Consider the following 18,976-nt stretch of genomic DNA (forward strand, 5'->3'; position numbering starts at 1 on the left):
CCAAAAGCAACACACAGCGTGTTCTACGTGATGCCGTACAGGAAACTCCTACGCGCTCCACGCTGTGATTGGCTACTGTCCTGGACCGGCCGCTGCTGTCCGTGTGTAATATCAAGAGGCTCCTGACGCAATGGAGCACGCTCTAGCAAGCGGTTCCCCGCGCGTAATTTCGTTTCGGGCGTACTATGGTGCGTTTTTCGCGCTGAAATACGCCCCATGCGGTTCCTGCTTGACACACATGCGGCGTCAGGACGTAAGGCCAGCGACATACCGCAACCGGAAGCGGAGCGCGTTGCTCATCCAGCCAGTTCTACCGGCACAGTCCTAGCGTGAGACCTCATGCACGCCGGGATATTCATCGTCACCGGTCCGGTCAGGACTCAGGTAGGGGAATCCCATCTCCTCTACAAAGTGTCCCTTGGGAGTGCCATCGCGGAGTACGTGTGGAGGCCTGGAGAAGAGTCCGCGACCGCGGCGTACAGCGACCTTGTTCGGGGCGTTGAAGCCGAAGGGTGCAGCGTCGAAAGAAGCGATCGTAGCCTCCTATTACGAGCGCCGGTGGAAAGACTTGCTCGGTAGGCTCACGAGGCGGATCCTAGAGCCATCGTCTGCCTCATGAAGATTGATTGATTGATTGATGTGTTTAATGGCACAAAGGCAACAAAGGCCATAGAGCGCCAAAACCATGGTGAGCGTGTCGGAGATGATTATGGGAAAGATGATGTGAGAGAGAGTGTGTGGTAGTTAAAATCTATCTACAGGTATGAGCGATGAGATTGACGAGGATAAGAGAGAGAAGAGGATGACGACAACAAGCAAGCTAGTGTGACAATGTGTGACAAAAGTGTGACAATGAGATATTTACATGAGTTCAGTGATATTGGATAAAAGCGGAGCAATGCTTATCATCTACATCTGACTAAGAAACCCACATGTGGTCAGAAATTTAATGACGTTATCAAACGGCACAAGAGGAGTGTCACCCAGTAGAAGGGCTGGCCTCATGAAGAGGTGTGCCAATCTTATTGCCTGATGGTCGTTGTGATGGTCGCGCTCGTGATCGCTCTGGTGGTCACGTTCTGGTGGTCAGGAGGTCACGGAGCAGGGAGCAGCTACCGTGGCTCAGTGGCTAGCGTGCTGGCCTGCCACGTCGAGACTGGGAGGTACTCGGGTTTGAATCCCGGTGCAGGCTGTGCTGCCTGTGGTTTTTCTGGGTTTTCCTCGGACACTATCAGACATATGTCGGTTCAGACAGATTCCCTTAGAAGTCGGTTCAGGACGCACATTCCCCCTGAGCGTTAGCCGTGACGTTGCCCACCTCAGTGAGGCCGACAACGGCGAACCCTTTCAGCAGTACCACCACCACTACGGTGCAGGAGCAGCACTTACGCGCTCTGGAGCTTGAGAGTCCATCAAGAGCGCCGCGCTCCGGAAAAGGAGTGACTTCGTGACCGTTATTGACAGAGCAAGAAAAAAAGTGCCGTCGCCGAGCGAATTGATCTCAAACGACGAACGAAACTTGCGAATCCAATCCGAACCAATCAGTGGAACACGACTTCGCCGCCGCGGAGCAAAGAAAAAATGCCGCTCTAGATCGACCAGTCGAATTCGCCATAATGCCTAGCTCACAGTGAAACTTCTCTCCTTTGCTGGTACCGTGGTACGGTACCTATCGAGTGCGGATGCGATTATCGTATGCGACACGCTGTTCAGACGCATGCGTTCTTGATACGGAAAATGTTTGTGTTTGACCAATCACGCCTTCACTCCACCACGACTCCACTCTCTCCAGTCAGCCATGAACGGGCAGTGATGCGCGCTTACGCGGTGCGCCTGTGCTGGTCAGCTGCGTAGCCGAAGGTCGACGCATGGAGTTCGGTTACAGTGTACTATTACAATGTTCACTATATAGTTCGGTTCAGCCCAATGCTTGCGGTGCGTAAGCTTTTCGGTTCGCCTGTAGCGCCTCAAGAGAGGAGGACAACGGGGAAGGCCGACGACCAGAACAGGAATAATTTATTCGCAGCGCGCGGGCTAACGAGCCCGCTACGCACGAGCTGGGGGTGGCGCACTAAGGGGTTCGTGGCGGGATTTTAAGAAGTCGCGCGAAGGCGGCAGCATCCGAGGAGTTTCGTGAGTGCTCGGAACGGGGCTGATTCGAATTGGCCTCCTCTGTCAGTGATGAAGTCCGAAGGAACTCCGAAACGGCTGACTCAAGTCTGACGAAGGCGGAAGCCACGGATAGGGCTGACATGTCAGCGAGAGGGACGGCTGCTGGCCAACGTGTGAAACGATCGATGCACGTCAGGATGTACAGTTTCCCTTCAGAGAGATGCAGGGGGCCGATGATGTCAATGTGCACCTTATCAAAAGGGGCGTCGGGACGAAAAACGGGTCAGAGGTGTGCTGGTGTGACGGTGGACTTTGCAACGCTGGCAAGTAAGGCAGCTACGTGCCCAGCGATGAACGTCTTCGTTGATGCCGGGCCAGACGCAACACGCTGAAATTAACGTGACAGTACGCTTGACACCGGGATGGGCGATGTTATGAAGGCTTTCGAAAAGCGCTTCCCGAAGGCTTGCGGGAACAAAAGGGCGCAGGGTGCCGGACGAAGTGTCGCAGGCGACAGGCAAAACCGTCCCAGGGTTGTGCAAGTCTTCGAGAATCAAGGCCGACGGGGAACGCCGAAGTTCTTCGAGCTCGCCGTCAGCTTGCTGGAGCTGTGCTAGGCGGTCGATGGAGAAGTCTAGTCGCAGCCAGTCGGAACGTCTGCAGGAACGTTGTCGGAGGCTTTGATGTGACGGACGTCCGAACAGAACTCTGACAGGAACGAGAGATGACTGATTTCTCGCGGCGAGTAGCGAAAAATTGATTTCTGGAAAGCAGCAGCAAGCGGCTTGTGGTCCGTAAGCAACGTGAAGGACCGACAGTGGCGCACAGACAGATAAGCTCCCAGGAGTTCACAACCAAAGGTACTGTAGTTGGCCTGGGTGGCAGAGAGCTTCTTGGAGAAAAAAGGCGATGGGGCGGCAATGACCGGAAATGTGCTGCTGAAGAACTGCCCCGACAGCCTTGCTGGAGGCATCAACCATGAGGGTTGTGGGGGCATCATGAGCAGTGTGAGCTAGTAAACTAGCATTTGCGAGGCCTGATTTCGCTTGGTCGAATGCCATCTGACGCTCGGAAGACCAATCCAGGACAGCAGAAGTCTGCTCCGGAAGCTTCAGCATCTCCTCAAGCGGGTGGAGGATCGAGGCGCAATGAGGAATGAATCTCCGACAGAAGTTGATTAGACCAAGAAATCTGCGGAGTTGACGAACGGAGATGGGGCGCGGAAGGTACCAAGGAGGTCGAGGGAGGTGCTGCTACGCAGAACGAGTCTTAAGCGAAGATGTTGAATATGCCCCTCTTCGGAAGAACTGGCCACCAGAATTTCGGCCACGTACTCGAAAACGAATGGTAGACCTCTTGTCACAGTGTTAATGAATCTTTGAAAAGTCTGGGCAGCGTTGCAGAGCCCAAATGGCATCTTGATGAACTCGAACAGGCCGAAAGGTGTTGTGATGGCAGTTTTCGGTATGTCCTCAGGAGCCATGGGAATTTGGTGGTAAGCCTTTCGTAGGTCGATCTTGGAGAACCATGCAAACCAGCCGTAAAGTCGTGGATTTTGGGAAGCGGGTAGCGGTGGGGAACGATTTTGACGTTCAAGGCCCTGTAATTACCACATGATCGCCAGTCGCCCGTTTTCTTGGGAACCATGTGAAGTGCTGAAGACCAGCTGCTGTCAGGAGGTCGAGCGATGCCGATTTCAAGCATGTGCTCGAACTCCTGACGGGCGATGACGAGCTTCTCTGGTGCAAGACGACGTGGTTTGACATGGGAGGGATGTCCCGTGGTGGCTATGCGGTGTACAACATCGTGTTGCACGGGACGAGTCCAGTCAGGAGGCTAGGTAAGGTTGGGGAACTCGGCGAGCAACGTTCAGTAAACCGATTGCGGGCTGTCTGGTTTAATGTCAAGTACGCTGTGCCGTGCAGGATGGCGTGGCTTCAGAATGCTAGCCACAGAAAGCGTCGTTGTTGAGTCGACAAGACGCCGGCGGGCGGTGTCAACCATGAGGCAGAAGTGGTTCAAGTCGTCCACGCCAAGAATGGGGTGCGTGACGGCGGCCACGGTGAAAATCCAGCGGAATTGCCGGCGCAAACCCAAGTCCAGAGCCAGGGACCTCTCAGCATAGACTGGAATGGCGGTGCCGTTGACTGCGGAGAGGTGATGAATGGGGAAACGTCGATGGTCCAGGCCGCTTGCAGGCAACACACTGACTTGAGCACCCGTGTCGACGAGAAAACGAACGTCGAAACGAAAATCAGGCGACAGGTTGGGAATCTCGAGGATCGCTCGCCGCCGTTAGTGATCCTCCCTGCCGTTTCCCGGCCAGCCACAGGGGCTGATGCAGTTGCGTGCGGAAGCGCTGAATTTTGCGTGATACCAGCAAGGCGGAAGACATGGGCCGGAGGAGGGGTTGGGGAGCGGGACGTTCTTCGTCGTTTGACACAAGGAGAACGGCAGAAGCGGGCCCCGTGCGAGAGGCAGCGTGGTGATGGTGAACGATTGGGGGACAACGCTGAGGCCATCCCGTCCGATAACCGCCGAATTTCTTCCGTAAGAGTAGCCACTTGTGAGGAAGAGGGCTCAGCCGCCAAGGTGCCTTGTACAGGTGTTGGGGCGACGGTCGGAACCGAAGGAACAACGTAGACGGTGGAGAGCTGACTTCAATGACCTTGTCCGCAAGCTTGGCAATGGCTGAGAGATCGAGGTCAGTGGCAGTGGCCAGAACCATCTGCACTTGGCTGGGGAGCCGCTTGAGGAGGAGCTCCATGAAGAGGGCGCGATGGAACGACGCCGCGCGACCCAAGAAGATGTGCCGAAGCATCTGGGAAGGCCTTCGATCACGTCCGTGTCACCAGTGTAGCGCCTCAAGATTTTAGGAAAAAATCTTCCCGGAAACAGCACCGCAAGCGATGCTGCCCCGACGGCAGTTTAATAGGCCGCGCGTTCAAAGAGAAGGACAACCGGGAAGGCCGACAACCAGAACAGGAATAATTTATTTGCAGCGCGCGGGCTAACGAGCACGGCTCGTAACGCAGCGATGACGATCGGTTTGTCGGCACTTCGTTGTCATGACAACCGTGCCATCCGTACCGTATCCGTGCATCCGCGCATCCGTAACGCGTGAAGCTGCAACAGTGTGAACTAGGCATTAGAGTGGCGTATACGCGTCACGATATGTTTCCTCCACAGTGCTGGGCAAAAATCGACTGAGTGGTACACTTATTTACAATTTCTTTTAAATGCACGTACTATCGATGTTACGTACTTTGTTGTACGATGTTGTACGATGTTACGTACTTAGAACCATACTCAAAACGGCTGAATACAAACACCAACCAGGATTACAATTTCACTCACACTTTAGCGTAATTCACATAAGCTTAACTACGCACCAGCACATACACGTCTCACCTTTCACCTTGACTACCAAAGTTTATTTCTTCCTTTCTTTCTTTCTTTTTTTCAGAAACTTGTGGTCAGCCACTCGGCATGGCTTCTGAAGAGATATTTGACGCCCAGTTGCAAGCATCTTCCGTTGACGATTCGGGACCCTATCATTTCACCAACGCGCGTTTGAACGCCGAGTATGGCTGGTGTGCGTCACCTTCGGACACACAGCGCTACATTCAGGTGCATTTAAACATCACTTCTCAATTAATCTGCAGAACGATCGCCAATGTCCTTTTATTTTTTATGTTATTTTATTTTTCTCCATATTTTTTAATTTACTTATCAACTTATAATCGTTTTATTTTTTAATAAACGCGCACTGTATGGCTTTTCAGATAGACCTTCAGAACCACACACGTATCACGGGGATCATTCTCCAAGGTATGACTACTCCAGTGAGAAGCGGCTACGTGGTCACTTTTCACTTGACGCTCAGCAACGATAGTATCTACTGGACATCAGAAGAAGAGCCCGTGGGGCATCGAAAAGTACGCGTATGTTCTTCCCATGCATGAAGGAATGAAAGGAAGTTCCCAATTCTACCGCAAATTGAAGCTGGGATTAGGGATAGCTATGTGACGTCAACGCGAGATTTTCGGTTGCGGTTGTACTACTGCCAGCATGGCGTAGTTTCGGAATTTTTGGTGAGGTGTGATCACAGCGCGTCACAGCGACCCTAAAGTGGCGTGTGCGGAACCTTCTCATTGGCTTCCTCAGGTAACATCACCCTCACAAAGCTCCAATTGAGGTAAAACGCATCCCCTTTTGATGTGACTTGCCTCTTGCTTTTCTCGTCTCTGGAATTCCCTTCAGGTGCCTCGTCTTAGTCCTCAACTTATCCATTGGATCAAGTTAAAATGTCAAAAAGTACGCGCTGGACCTACTTGGAATGCCTCTCGACTTGCTGCCGGACGTTGTAGTTCCAGCTTGAGACTGGAGTACGTAAAGCAAACCCGCATGTGTGCTCTGGGGGGCATGAGTCCAAACCTGCTCTACTAGGCTAGATATAGATGCTCCGTTTATTGAAGACTGCGTACACAGTCGTTTGTCTTTTGTTTTGCCTTTTAATGAGTTAGCATTAGAATCCTCGCTACGAAAGAATCGCGGCGTGTCTCTCTGTAGCCACGGCGCGGCGCGCATGCGCGGTGAATGGAGAGGGAAGGAGAGAAGAAGAGGGTGCGTGGAGGGCGCGATGCGGCGCCTGCGCGTCGGCAGTGCAGCTGTGGTGATCGGCAGGTTTAGACGTGTCTGCGTGGGCGCGCCATGTGTTTTTATGAAAGCTGTGCGAAGAAGCGGCGACGAAAGAAGGCTGAAGCTGCGAGACGGCGCCGTCAAGCTGAATCGGAGGAAGCCCGAAAGACACGTTTGGCTGCAGATGCTGTCTTGCGTTAGCGTTGTGTAGGGTCGTGTGAACGGTTGTGAAGGGGAGTTCCCAAAGGGTTTTCGAGTTTTAATGCTAATGCATTTCCGTCGGATCCACCAAGGGATCGACAATGATTTTTTCTTTGTATATTTGTTTGTCTGTGCGTGCGTGTGTTTTCCGGCATGGTGAAAAAAACAAGGAGTGAACCTTTCGCCGAACGACACATTTGGAGCATTGCGATTAGACTGGAAAGACGTCACTCCTGGATACACGTAGCTTAATGCGTGGTGTAGTTCGTTTGACACAGTGTGCACTCTCAGAAAAATATATATATATATATAGTAAGTCCAACTCTTTTGGCAGTGTAAGATCTGTGTGACTGGAGTTCATTCTTATGTAGGGTAACGTTCACTCTTCTTTTGAAAGGCTTGAATGTTATGCTGCCGTCTAGGAGTGTGACCTAACTGCTTATGGGAGTAAAAATTACTCTGTTGGGGTACGGGGTAAGCTTACGTTACCTTGTGTCACTGACGTCACTCCGTTATTGTTTTTGTTTTTTTCTTTTTTATGAAGAGTGTCCCCATTCAATGCTCATGCTCTGTGTATGAAGTCGTACTGGGTGTACCCGCACTAATACGGATACCACAAGGACGGCTCACTAATATCATCGGCACTACAGCCAGCGCAGCATAGCCACGCTAGGCTTTGAGGCAGCACAGCTCTGCGCCCCTGCTGCGGCTCGAGCGGATGCTTTCAGAAAAGTCTTTGACGTAAAATATCATACGCATCCTTTAGAGACCTGTAAAACCAGCAATAAGGCACCATAAATTTCGTTCTATTTGAAAGAAACAGAGTCCCTTGTCCGAAAAAATTGGCTTTGAAAGAAATTTAGTTTCCAGCTACGTTTTCTACTAGTATGCAACAGCCACGTCCGCAGCTGTTTAACAGACAAACGCCTCTCAATTCCTAAACAATATTTGGAAATTGCATGCAGGCTAGGAGAAGGAATCTCGGAAGAGAATCTCATTTAGAACAATGAGGTGTGAGAGAAGGATATATCCGAGAAGGACAGTTGCTGTCTCTGTACCTTTGCACTGTTTTAGTGTATATTTGTGCTATTTCATGTGTAACGGGAATGTTAGCTGGGCAAACTGAGCCTCAGAAGAGTAATGCGGAGTGATCAGCATAAATACCAGCAAAAAAGAACAGAAAGAGAGTAAAAGTAACAGTTATACATTCCATTTACTCTCCCCCTGTACAGAGTGTGTGCGCAGTTGTAACACCGAAGTGCAGCTCACTGCTGGTTATTCGTGCCTTTGCTGACATTGATGCGCAATTGCAAGTCGAGAAACCATCAGGAATAGGAAAGATATTTTACTTCCCTTCACTACACACCGACGAGAAACAGCCCAATACATGAAACATGTCTGTGATACGGCGGATAGGCACAATGTTGCGCACACATTCCAGAAGGATCGCCAATGAAGCAAACATGTATGTCCCTTTAAGCCCCGTTTTTCTCACTTTCAAGGCCAACGTGTACTTTCCCAAGGTCGCTGAAATTTAAACGTTACCATGTGCGTTAGTATGCTGTAATGTTTAGTGCCGCAACCGATAAACGTTTGGCAATTAGTCACTGCAATATACGCCCGCGTCCGCAAAATGTGATTACGCCAACATGTACAGGGTGTGTGCAGAAAAACGTGACCCGCATTTAGGCACATAGCTTGTTGCCTACCTAACTAACGAACTTCCGGTGGCGCACGACGGCGCATTTATGCGTGCGAAATCTGCAGAAAAATTGTGGAAGCCTTATTCATCTTAAAAAATAAACGGGACAACGAAAACGTCGGCTTCCGTGCATCAGAATAGGGCAACATGGTGGACAACAGGGTGTATGTGAAAGGGCAACATGGTGCACGTAGGAGAGTTGTGTTCAAGTACCGCTAGGGGAGCTATCGGTGCATAAATCGAAACGATGTCCCACATTTGATGCTCATCGGCAGTACTCTTAGCGGTGTCTGCACATAACTCTCCTGAGACCGAAATGCACTACCATGCACTGTCATGACCGCCCTATTCTAATGCATGGAAGCCCATGTTTTCGCGCTCTGTTTATTTTTTTACACTGAGTGTGGCTTCCAGGATTTTGTTGTAGCTTTCGCACGCATAAATACGCCGCCGTGCGCCACCGGAAGTTCCTCGGCTAAGTAGACAACGAGTTACATGTAAAAATGCGGGTCACGTTTTTCTGCACACACCCTGTACATGTAGGCGTCTGTAGAGCCGTCCAATGCAATGTAGCAGGAACAGGGACTGAACGGTCCGTTACTACGGCCCTGATCCCGACCTGTTGGTGGTGATGGTGGTGGTACGATGTTCGAGCTGTTGTTTATTTCATTTTTGTCATCATCACTTTCTCATCATTTTCAATGACGAGAAATAAGACAGCGATTCGCTTTAGCATCGTTGAAAACCCCCAAGGCATCGTGATTCACCTGTATGTGAGTTTGTGTCCGGTGTCCGCGTACCATTTCCTCAATAAACCTGATTTACTCTGTCGTGCAGGTCTACGAATGCCACCAATGTGAGCTGTCGACCTTCAGTGCAGACCAACCAGTTCGCTATAACCTCCTTAGAGGACTCGTTGCAAGATATGTAAAGCTGCAGATCTTAACATGGAAGAAGGCCCCTTGCTTGCGACTGGAACTCATTGGATGCCGGTGGCGTGGTAACGAGAACTTGAGATCTTATTTTGTCCTTTATCTTTGTATCAAAAGCGGTAAGCTTCATATGGCCAACCAGCGTCAGCAGTTGTGTAGGTCCGTCCATGACAATGACAGCAGCGAAAGAAACAGCGAAAAACAGCTAAAGTAGGCACGATGAGGACAAGGCGTCGTAAGGGCACGGAAGAAGAACAGGCGCGCGAGAGCTGTGCCACCAGATGCGCCGCCAGCTGTATAGGACGTGACGTCAGAAGTTTACATTGAAAGGCGTATGACGAGGTGGTCTCTGCGGGCTCGTCAGTGCATAGTATTCAGCCTTTACAATGCCACCGAAATGGCGCTGTGAAATTATGCTACAACAAGAGTAACAATGAAAAAACAATGAAATGATTTCACAAAACATTAAGAGCCTCCAATAAAAATCTAATGGCATTTCAGAACGAGTTTCGCTAAAATTTACTGTCAACAGTGGCCTTATAAAGCTCCCGCATGGAAATGTGTTTGGCAGAATGCCCAAGGAGACAGCCAAAGTTTTACTCTTCCTCAGAGCTACCTTTCTGTTACAGTCATCCCTTTATTTCCTTTAATGCGGCTGCATTCTTGCAGTCAATTGTGGCGCAACCCACACTGCAACAGAAGGGGCCATCTCTTCGCCAAACTACCCGTTTTATTACGGGCAAGATAAAAGCTGCACATGGAAAATCCTACCGCCCCCTGGAAAGCATGTCTGGCTGAGTTTCATCATATTTGATCTGGCACAGCGTGAAGCCTCTTCGAAAGCGGGGAAGTGCAAGGTAAAGCCTCTGGGTTAGAATTTAGAAACCGTGCTCACACTGCTTACATAATGAGGATATGTCAGCACACACTGTCATAGGTGCAAATGAAACATGTCTGGTACTATTAGGACGAACTGCTACTGTATCCTGATCGTACGAGGAGCGGCAACAGTTCCAGCGCTATCCGTTCGCCAGATGGCATCACCTTTCCAAAAGAAATAATATCAAACGGCCCAATGGAGATACACCTGGAAACCTGCTTCCGTTATTCCATCAGCAGATACAGCGGGTTCTACGCAACGTATAAGTTTACAGGTAAAAGTTCTGGTCTCATGTGGTCACGCCCTTTGACATATCGTTGGAGCACAAAGAGTTGATCTTCCTGATAGAGGTTGACAAGATACATACCGGTGGTGTTTGACCGTTGTTACGAAAATAATAGAAACATATTATGCGGCTGAAAAGCTAGCGCTCGAGCACTTAGCACAGTGTTATATCCCCGACCCTTCTGATGGCCCTCATGAATTTTAGCGTAGGAATAATTTGGCATTTGTTCCGTATAACAACATATAGGAGTTCTTTTTACGGTCCCTATTACAAAGAAATGTTTCGATGCAGTTAAAGGGGCACTAAAGTGTAAACATTTGTCTAAAGATGCCGTTATACCTCGACACAACACAAAAGGAACATTCTTCCACTGCGTCATTCGTGATTTAGGAACCAAAGAAACGCAATTTACGCTTTCCCTCTTCCTGTCCTTCTCAAAAAGGGCGAGAATGCGCAACGCTCTGTCATTGGTCTCCTCAAACGATTTGCCCAATCATTGCGGGAAATCGTTGATTCTAATCCGAGGCCTCCTCGCACCGTCGCGAGGGAGTGGGAAAGCGTTGAGGAATCTTTGTACTTTATTGCCCCCTCAAGGGACACTGTGGTTTGCTTTGCCACTCAAAACTGTCTCGCGACGTAAAGCCACGAATTATTACCATTTGCGCACTGTTGCCTTACTTTCCCTATCACAAAAAAAAAGAAGAAGAAGGAAAACCCTAATGACATGTATCAATCGGTCTTGTTCACATGTGAACTGATATTACGGTCCGCGGCCTCTTTTGTGTTGTCCCTCTGCTTCTTGGACTGGAAACAGTTCATGGAAAATGCTGCGGCGACCAGAGCAAAACTCGTTTCAAGTGCCAGCTAATCTTCTTTGTCTTGATACAGTAGGATGCAGTAGTTGGAACAAGCAGAATTAACTTTTTTTTTTACATTTATGTCTGTCGTTCCAAAGATTGCCCAGGTTGTGGCATGGGAGACTATTACTGCGAGTCCACACACGTCTGCGACGCTCAGTGTGGCCACATCGTCTCTATCGGCTACCCAAAGCCGTACATGGGTAGTCATCGGTGTAGTTGGCTCATCTCGGCACCACCGTCGCACTACATCAATGTCACATTGCATGACTTTGACATTCCCAGCGCCGAACGTTGCACAACAGACTACGTTGAGTTCTTCGACGGGAAGGATCACGAAAAAGATAATTTAATCGGCGAGTATCCGTTACCTTAGAAATTTTGTCTGTATTTCTCTATTCATTTTGTAAATATTCTTGTTTGTACCCCCAGGAAGGTATTGCAACAATTCCATTCCACCACGGCACATTGTTTCCAGTTGGAACACGCTGTCGATCGTCTTCTCGAGTGACTACAAAGGGTCGGGTCGAGGCTTCGCTCTCTCCTACCAAGCACTCAGTTTCCAGCTACCTTCAGGGCTCAACGAACTTAACTTCGATAGTAGGTCTAGTCACCTTTTGGAAATTTACGTAAGCTTTGTCACGTGCCAAGCCGAATAAACTTGACTCCTGCGGCCGTTCTTGGGCACATTAAACTCATTCATTCATAACATTATAAATCCTTGACGTTGGCAACATATGCCTGAGGTTGGGGACAAGACAAATGGACAGAACACAGAAACGAACAGCACAAGAGAAGACTCAAGCGAGCAATGCTTTAATACATTAGGTGTAACGATAAAATTCAGAGACAATGAGGGGAAAATCGACGTCTTCTTTCCCCTCCTTTCTTTGCCTCTTTGCTTTTTCTTCTGTATTAAAGTTTCGTTGCTCGTGTGAGTCTTGTCTTGTGTTGTTCGTTTCTCTGTTGTGTCCAATTCTCTTTTCCCCAAACTCAGGGATATGTTGCCGACGCTAAGGACACACCAGTTCACTTCCACATTACTGTTACATTCAAGGTTATAAATTCAGTTAACAACTGAATTAAAGCACCGCAAAAGGTCGTCTACGAAATTACCTTGTCCGCTATACCGTCTAGGTTAACTAGTTAATATACGAAGTTAGCAAAAGCAACCTGAAGACATTGTTGTACACACGTCTTACCATCTGTAGTACAGGAGTGTGTTGTCCTGGCGATTTCGAAGCTTTCCTGGTGTTCTTCATATTCTCACAAAAGTACCCTGACTTGCACACAGACGGGGCTAGCCATACTGTATGCGGCAGGTTTCATTTGCACCCTACCTACCAGATTTTTTATGTTTTATTTTTTTTAGTTCAGCTTACGACGTGGGACACGCTGTATGGTACTCGTCTGTAGCAGCAACAGGTGCTAGTACTACTTTCAATTTTTCTCACAGACCCACAGGAGTGTCCCACAAACTGGAAGTTCTACAACGATCACTGCTACAATATGTACGATGAACAGGATCCACTTCAATGGTACAAGGCTGAGGATAGGTGCAGGACTCTGGGAAAAGGTCGCTCTGGACACTTGGTCAGCATCCTAGACGAGAAGGAAATGGCCATAATACACTATTTCTTAACGGACATATGGAAAGCACACAAAGAATCCCTGTACATAGGTGAGCTTTACTCATACTTAATTAAGAGAATTAAGGGCTATGGAGAATTAAGGGTAGCCCATAATTAATCCTTTTCGACAGGTCTAACTGATGCGGCTGGCGAAGGGTCTTATCGTTGGAGTGACGGCAATCCAATGAGTTATTCAGATTGGTATGTGAGGTACGTACTCAATACATGGCTCAGTAAACACTGCTCGTCCGCCATCAACAGCCATAACCTTGTGAAGCGGACAGAATGAATAGTGTGGTGCTGTTAAACCACGCCATGTTGTTCATGTTCGGGATGAAACGTGAACGTCACTACAGTGGGACTGCGCTAGCCATGGTCGAGCGGTCAGTGAGGTTAGTGTAGAGGTGAATAGCTGGAGTGAAGACGAGGAACTCAATCAGTCCTCCTGGGGTCATCGAAAAGCGCCACACAGAGGAGCCTTAACCGCCGCATTCTCACTGTGCCCAAAGGGGATTCCTGCGCTTCAAGTGACCCTTTCAGTAGTTTTGGCAATGCATTGGCACGCGCTCGCTGCGTGTGCCCAAAGCATTGCCAAAGCTACTGAAAGGGTCCCTCGAAGCGCAGGGTTCCCTCAGGGCTGAGTAAGAATACGGCGGTAAGTGTACTCTCTAGCACTATGTGTGCGTCTGTAGGGTTATTTCTAGGTATCTCAACTATGATGCAGAAACACGCCTCAACTGAAGCTAAATCACGGTATTAGAATATCAGCGGTACTGGAACAGTATGGCACGTGCAGTCTTAGAACATAAACGAAACTGCTGTCTTTGCTCAGGGAGCTTCACGTCCGTGACAGTTGCAATTCAGCTTCCCATTTTCATTTATGTCAGGGAGGGGGACATGCTAACTAATTGTGTTAATAGCGGTAATATCATATGCAATAGATCATAAAACTTAAGCACGTATGTCGAGTATTTACATCTGTCAGCATGAGCACGTGGGTGTAGATACATAAAAATCACGAAAAGTATCGATAAGATGCTTCTTTCTTTTTCCCCTTGGCCTGGTGTAATGTTGGGTGGCCATCGGTCGCTGCACAAAGGCATAAGAGAGGCTATGTAGCAATTATTTGTATCTTTCTTTACCATCATAGCACACCATTTCACCTGGTTAGTTGCAACGGCCAGTTGTCCCGAACTTAGAAATCAACATGAAATATTTCATAGATATATTTGGATGCTGGTGATGCTGAGCTGGCTATGCGAATTTGTCCGAGTAGATATTGAGCCGATGAACAAGTATCTTATCTTCTGTGGCACTTCAGGGCGTACGCGGGGCACGGCCTGCCTTCACAGCCTGACCTGGTGGCGTACGAGGATTGCACAATGCTGCGCGTCGACAGTGGTCATTCAACATCCCATTGGCACGACATCCCCTGCTCCCTGGGCATGCAACCGCTTGCAACTCATATTCGTGGCACCGGGTCCTTGGACTCGCGCCCCATCAGACCAATCAGCAGCTACTTATGCAAGATGCGAAGTCACAAAGCCGGTACAAATACAAACTACGTGCGTCTTCAACTGTTTTGCAGTGATTCCTATAAGTACTAGCTGTTAATGCACTCGATAATTTTCTCTTCGATTATTGCTCAGGTGACCAGTAACGAAAACGCGTCGTACTCATCATAAACGTCACGTGCTCATATCCCCTCTCGACAGACTACGTACAAGTCGCATAATTAAGAATAACGCAACACAGAGACAGGGACAAAGAACCGCACAGGTTGACAGGACGCTGCTGTCCTGTGCGGTTCTTTGTCCCCGTCCCTGTGACGCGTTATTCTTAGTTATGATTTAGCAACTACCTCGTTTTTCTACCTTAGTCAAGGTCACATAAGCTCGCAAACATATTGTCAGTTATAATGTCAGTGCGGTCCATGATCTAGCAAATTTCTTTCTAGAGTATTTCATGAGCAGTGATACTTGTGACAGCGCTTTTGATTACTTTAAAAAGAAACGTCGATCCTTTGCAGACAATGCTCCTAGTCCGCCACCCCTGTATAAAGGCATCAAACCCCCTAGCTCCGAACTCAAAGTGGCACTCGAGAAATACTTCGTATGTCACAATCTTGAGGTGATCTCTGTGGTCAACGTGTGCGACCAAATAGTCGACTGTAGGGACGGATCCGACGAAAAAGAATGCGGTAAGAAATCCCCTCTGGAAACGCCCATCAAACTCGCCACGCATAATACATCCTTTTACTATTCATTCTTGCCAGGGACTACGTGTCCAGATGGCAGCTTTCGCTGTAACAGTGGGAAGTGTGTGTCCATTGGCGCATTCTGCGATTTCAAGGATGACTGCGGCGACGGGTCAGACGAAAAAGAATGCGGTAAACACCATTGATGAACATAAGTAATAAACGCAGCAAGTACTGAGCCCTTTTCATTGCCTGGCCTGGCTGACATTTCCTTCTCTTCTTTTTCTTTTTTCTTTCACTCTATTAAACATATCCCCCTTTTTTTTTCATTGTCTAAGACGTGGTTTTACCCTTGAGTAAGTTTTCTATTCAACATTGCAGATTATATCGAGTGCAAGAGAACAGAATTTCGGTGTTCGAATGGACAGTGCATTTCGATGGCACAAAGGTGTGACCTTCTTCCTGACTGTCACGATCACTCGGATGAGAAGGAGTGTCTGGGTGAGTAGGAGAGCACTGCATACAAATATGAAACTTTGGTTCTGTTCTCTAGAAGTGCGAAGCCCACTATTTATAGAAGGGCGTGCAAGCACTGCGAGGGCCCGCAATTAAAAGACACGAGGCTGTAATTAGGTCGGTTCCCTGGGAAGAATCGACCGAAGGAATCTCCGAACTGACATTGGAGGGTCACGTATTTTGTGATACTTCTTGGCACACCATGTTTCGCACGGTCTCATGTGTCTGCGACACCAAAATGTTCTATCAATTTACGAAGCACCCGCTATTAAAAAGATCACTACGCAAAACAGTGTTACGGAATCTTCGCTTTCATGCTCAGCTAAAGTACTTATCTTTAGGGCAGTGCAACCGGAATGTCACTCTCCAATGCTCTGACGGCACATGCATTCCAATGAGTGCCGTTTGTGATGGACATCGGGATTGCCCTGGCGAATATCACGAGGACGAACTGGAAGGGTGCCGTAAGTAATATTCGACTTTTGTGGCCTTCGAAAGGTCGTGTTCTGAAACCCTTTGCAACCCCAGATCTCCACAAAGAGGAAGATCGCCAAGGACTCCAAGAAGAGAAAAGGAAATGCGATAACAAACGTTAGTTGGTTCTTTGCATGTTCTATCATGTCACGGACGAATATGTAGTACCTTCATCCTTCTTGCAGCCAGGAAGACATGCGAGGACCTATACCTTCAGGATGGCATTCGTCATAGTGGCCACTACCTGATAGACGCAGACGGGGCTGAGGGGCCTATCCTTCCCTTCGAGGTACATTGCATCATGGGCAGCACAATAGATGACGTCCGCACCGTCGTGCATCATGACTCAGAACAGAGGATATACGTCCGCTCGGGGGTCGAGGGACCCGGTAGCTACACGCGGAACATCACGTACGACGTCGGTTGGGCGCAGATGAGGGCGCTCATCAATGTTTCGCAGCTGTGTCGGCAATATGTGAAGGTAGGAAATACATTTCATCGTTTCTTTGCAAGGTATACCTCATGCTACATGTACCGATCTCTTTACGCCGCAGTGGGAATGCAGTGGCATAGGTGCAGGGTTCGGTTACACGGGTGAGCAGCCCTTGTCCTGGTGGACTAGCCATGACGGAGTGCCTCAGTTTTATTGGGGAGGAGCTAAAGAAAAAAACCTCACCTGCGGCTGCTATCCAGACTGCGTTGCCAGCGACCTGAGATGCAACTGTGACTCTACGACTGAGTTCCACTGGCTGGAGGATTCAGGCTATATCAACGATAAAGAGACATTACCTATAAGAACGGTATGTACGGTACAGTAGAAGGTGACATTTCCTTGAGCTTGAAGAGTAGAACGCGGAGGCACACTGGTGGACAGGACGTCCACCGGACGTGTGTCTCGGTGTTCTGCTCCTCAAGCTCGAGGAAATGTCACCTCTTACATCGATGCACAGGATTGCTTGTATTCTACTTTGTTCATCGGGCATGGTACATCCTTCTAATGTTAATTAACACGAACTGGAGATGCACACTCAATCGGCAATTATATGATAAAAATGTGTACCACTGAAGACGTGGCGGTTGTACTATATAATACCACTTAATGATAACAATCACCTAGAGACGCCATGGCCATCCTTATTTCCTGATTTCCCTATAGTCGTGTTCAACTAAGAAGGAAAAGAAATCTAGTCCGTCAGCTCTCGAAATATTACTGCGCCGGAGATAGGATGGCTGGACAGGGAGAGGTCACGCTCCCTCCTGCGCCAGATAATGTAATTCATCATACTCATTCTTCTTCCGTATTGGCTGTTAAGACTGGCCGCATGACACTACGCTACGGCAGAAAGTACGCTTCTCCTACTGATGACGCATGGTGTCGCTGCAGTATTTCTCCTGGCCCGCTATTGCGTCTCTTTATCTCCAACAGCGTATGTAATGGGCGATTTCAGATATTGCCCTTGTGCTCCGCACGGGGGCCCTCCGTCGCCCAAGTCACGTGCATCGCGCAATGCGTCGTGGGAAATGGTTTACATTCGTGCTCGCTGCCTGTTGCTCGAGGTTGCGGGAGGTGAAGGAGAAAGAAAACCGAAACTGTTTGCGCTCTTCTTCTTCTCTCTGACTCATGAAAACTAAATCCCAAGATGCAGCGGGACTTTCGCAACACGGCGCTCTCTGGTGGGCCACCCATGCAATTTCTGAAATCGTCTATTGACGCACTAGATTTATTTTCCTTCTTAAGCTGAGCACGTCTATAGCTACTCTGTGTGTGCACGTGCCTTACAATCCTTCTGTCGCTATTCACTGTGCTAGCACACTCTACAGAGGAACTGTTTAAACGACAGACCTCATTACTGCCGAAGGTGACAAATTTTTCCGCGCTCATTCATGTGGGACACTTGCAAAGAGAAGTGCAAGTTTGCTTGCCTTGCCGAGTCCAACAGCGTGGAGGACTATGAGCGCTCGCACATAATTCAGAAACGACAGCGTAAACCAGAATACCCTGTAGACAAAAGGAATGAATTGTGTGATTTCATTTTCCCGTTTCCACTACTTTAAACCTGCAGTTTGGGGAGATGCAACAGTGACGTTTCTGGGAGGTGAGCGGGCTCAGAGGTTCCTCCTGTTTCCTCGAGGTGCCCTATTCACTTCAAAAAGTAATCGACCTCGATTACATTACGTCACGAACTGTTGGGCAGAGCTATCAGAACACGCTCCATCCATAGGTTCTTCCCGTATCTTTAGGGATATTTATCCCTAGCCGGTGTTTCTAGCGCATGAACAGTGCGATGGTCACCCACTGTCTGCATCCGCTACTGCGAAAAGGAACCGCGCCCACACACTTATAATTGATTTTTGTTATCACCTGCAGACTTGAGAATTTGCTATGCAGAGCAAATACTGATGAACACTTTTCCTCACGGCGACACAAATTTCTTTTTCACGATACAGCCTTCGGCTTCCGGCCAGAATACGCAAGGGCGGTCTCGTGATGTGGACACACCGATAAACCGATAAAGCACTAAGATTGCAGGTGATGGTGATGGGGAT

General features: G+C 48.8%; 1 pseudogene; it reads left to right on the forward strand.

Moving 5' to 3' along the window:
• LOC135384932 (uncharacterized) overlaps positions 1-18,976 on the forward strand; it is a 195,626-nt pseudogene that overhangs the window by 155,763 nt on the left and 20,887 nt on the right.

This window comes from Ornithodoros turicata, chromosome 2, assembly GCF_037126465.1.
Source record: "Ornithodoros turicata isolate Travis chromosome 2, ASM3712646v1, whole genome shotgun sequence".
Taxonomy (NCBI): Eukaryota; Metazoa; Arthropoda; class Arachnida; order Ixodida; family Argasidae; genus Ornithodoros; species Ornithodoros turicata.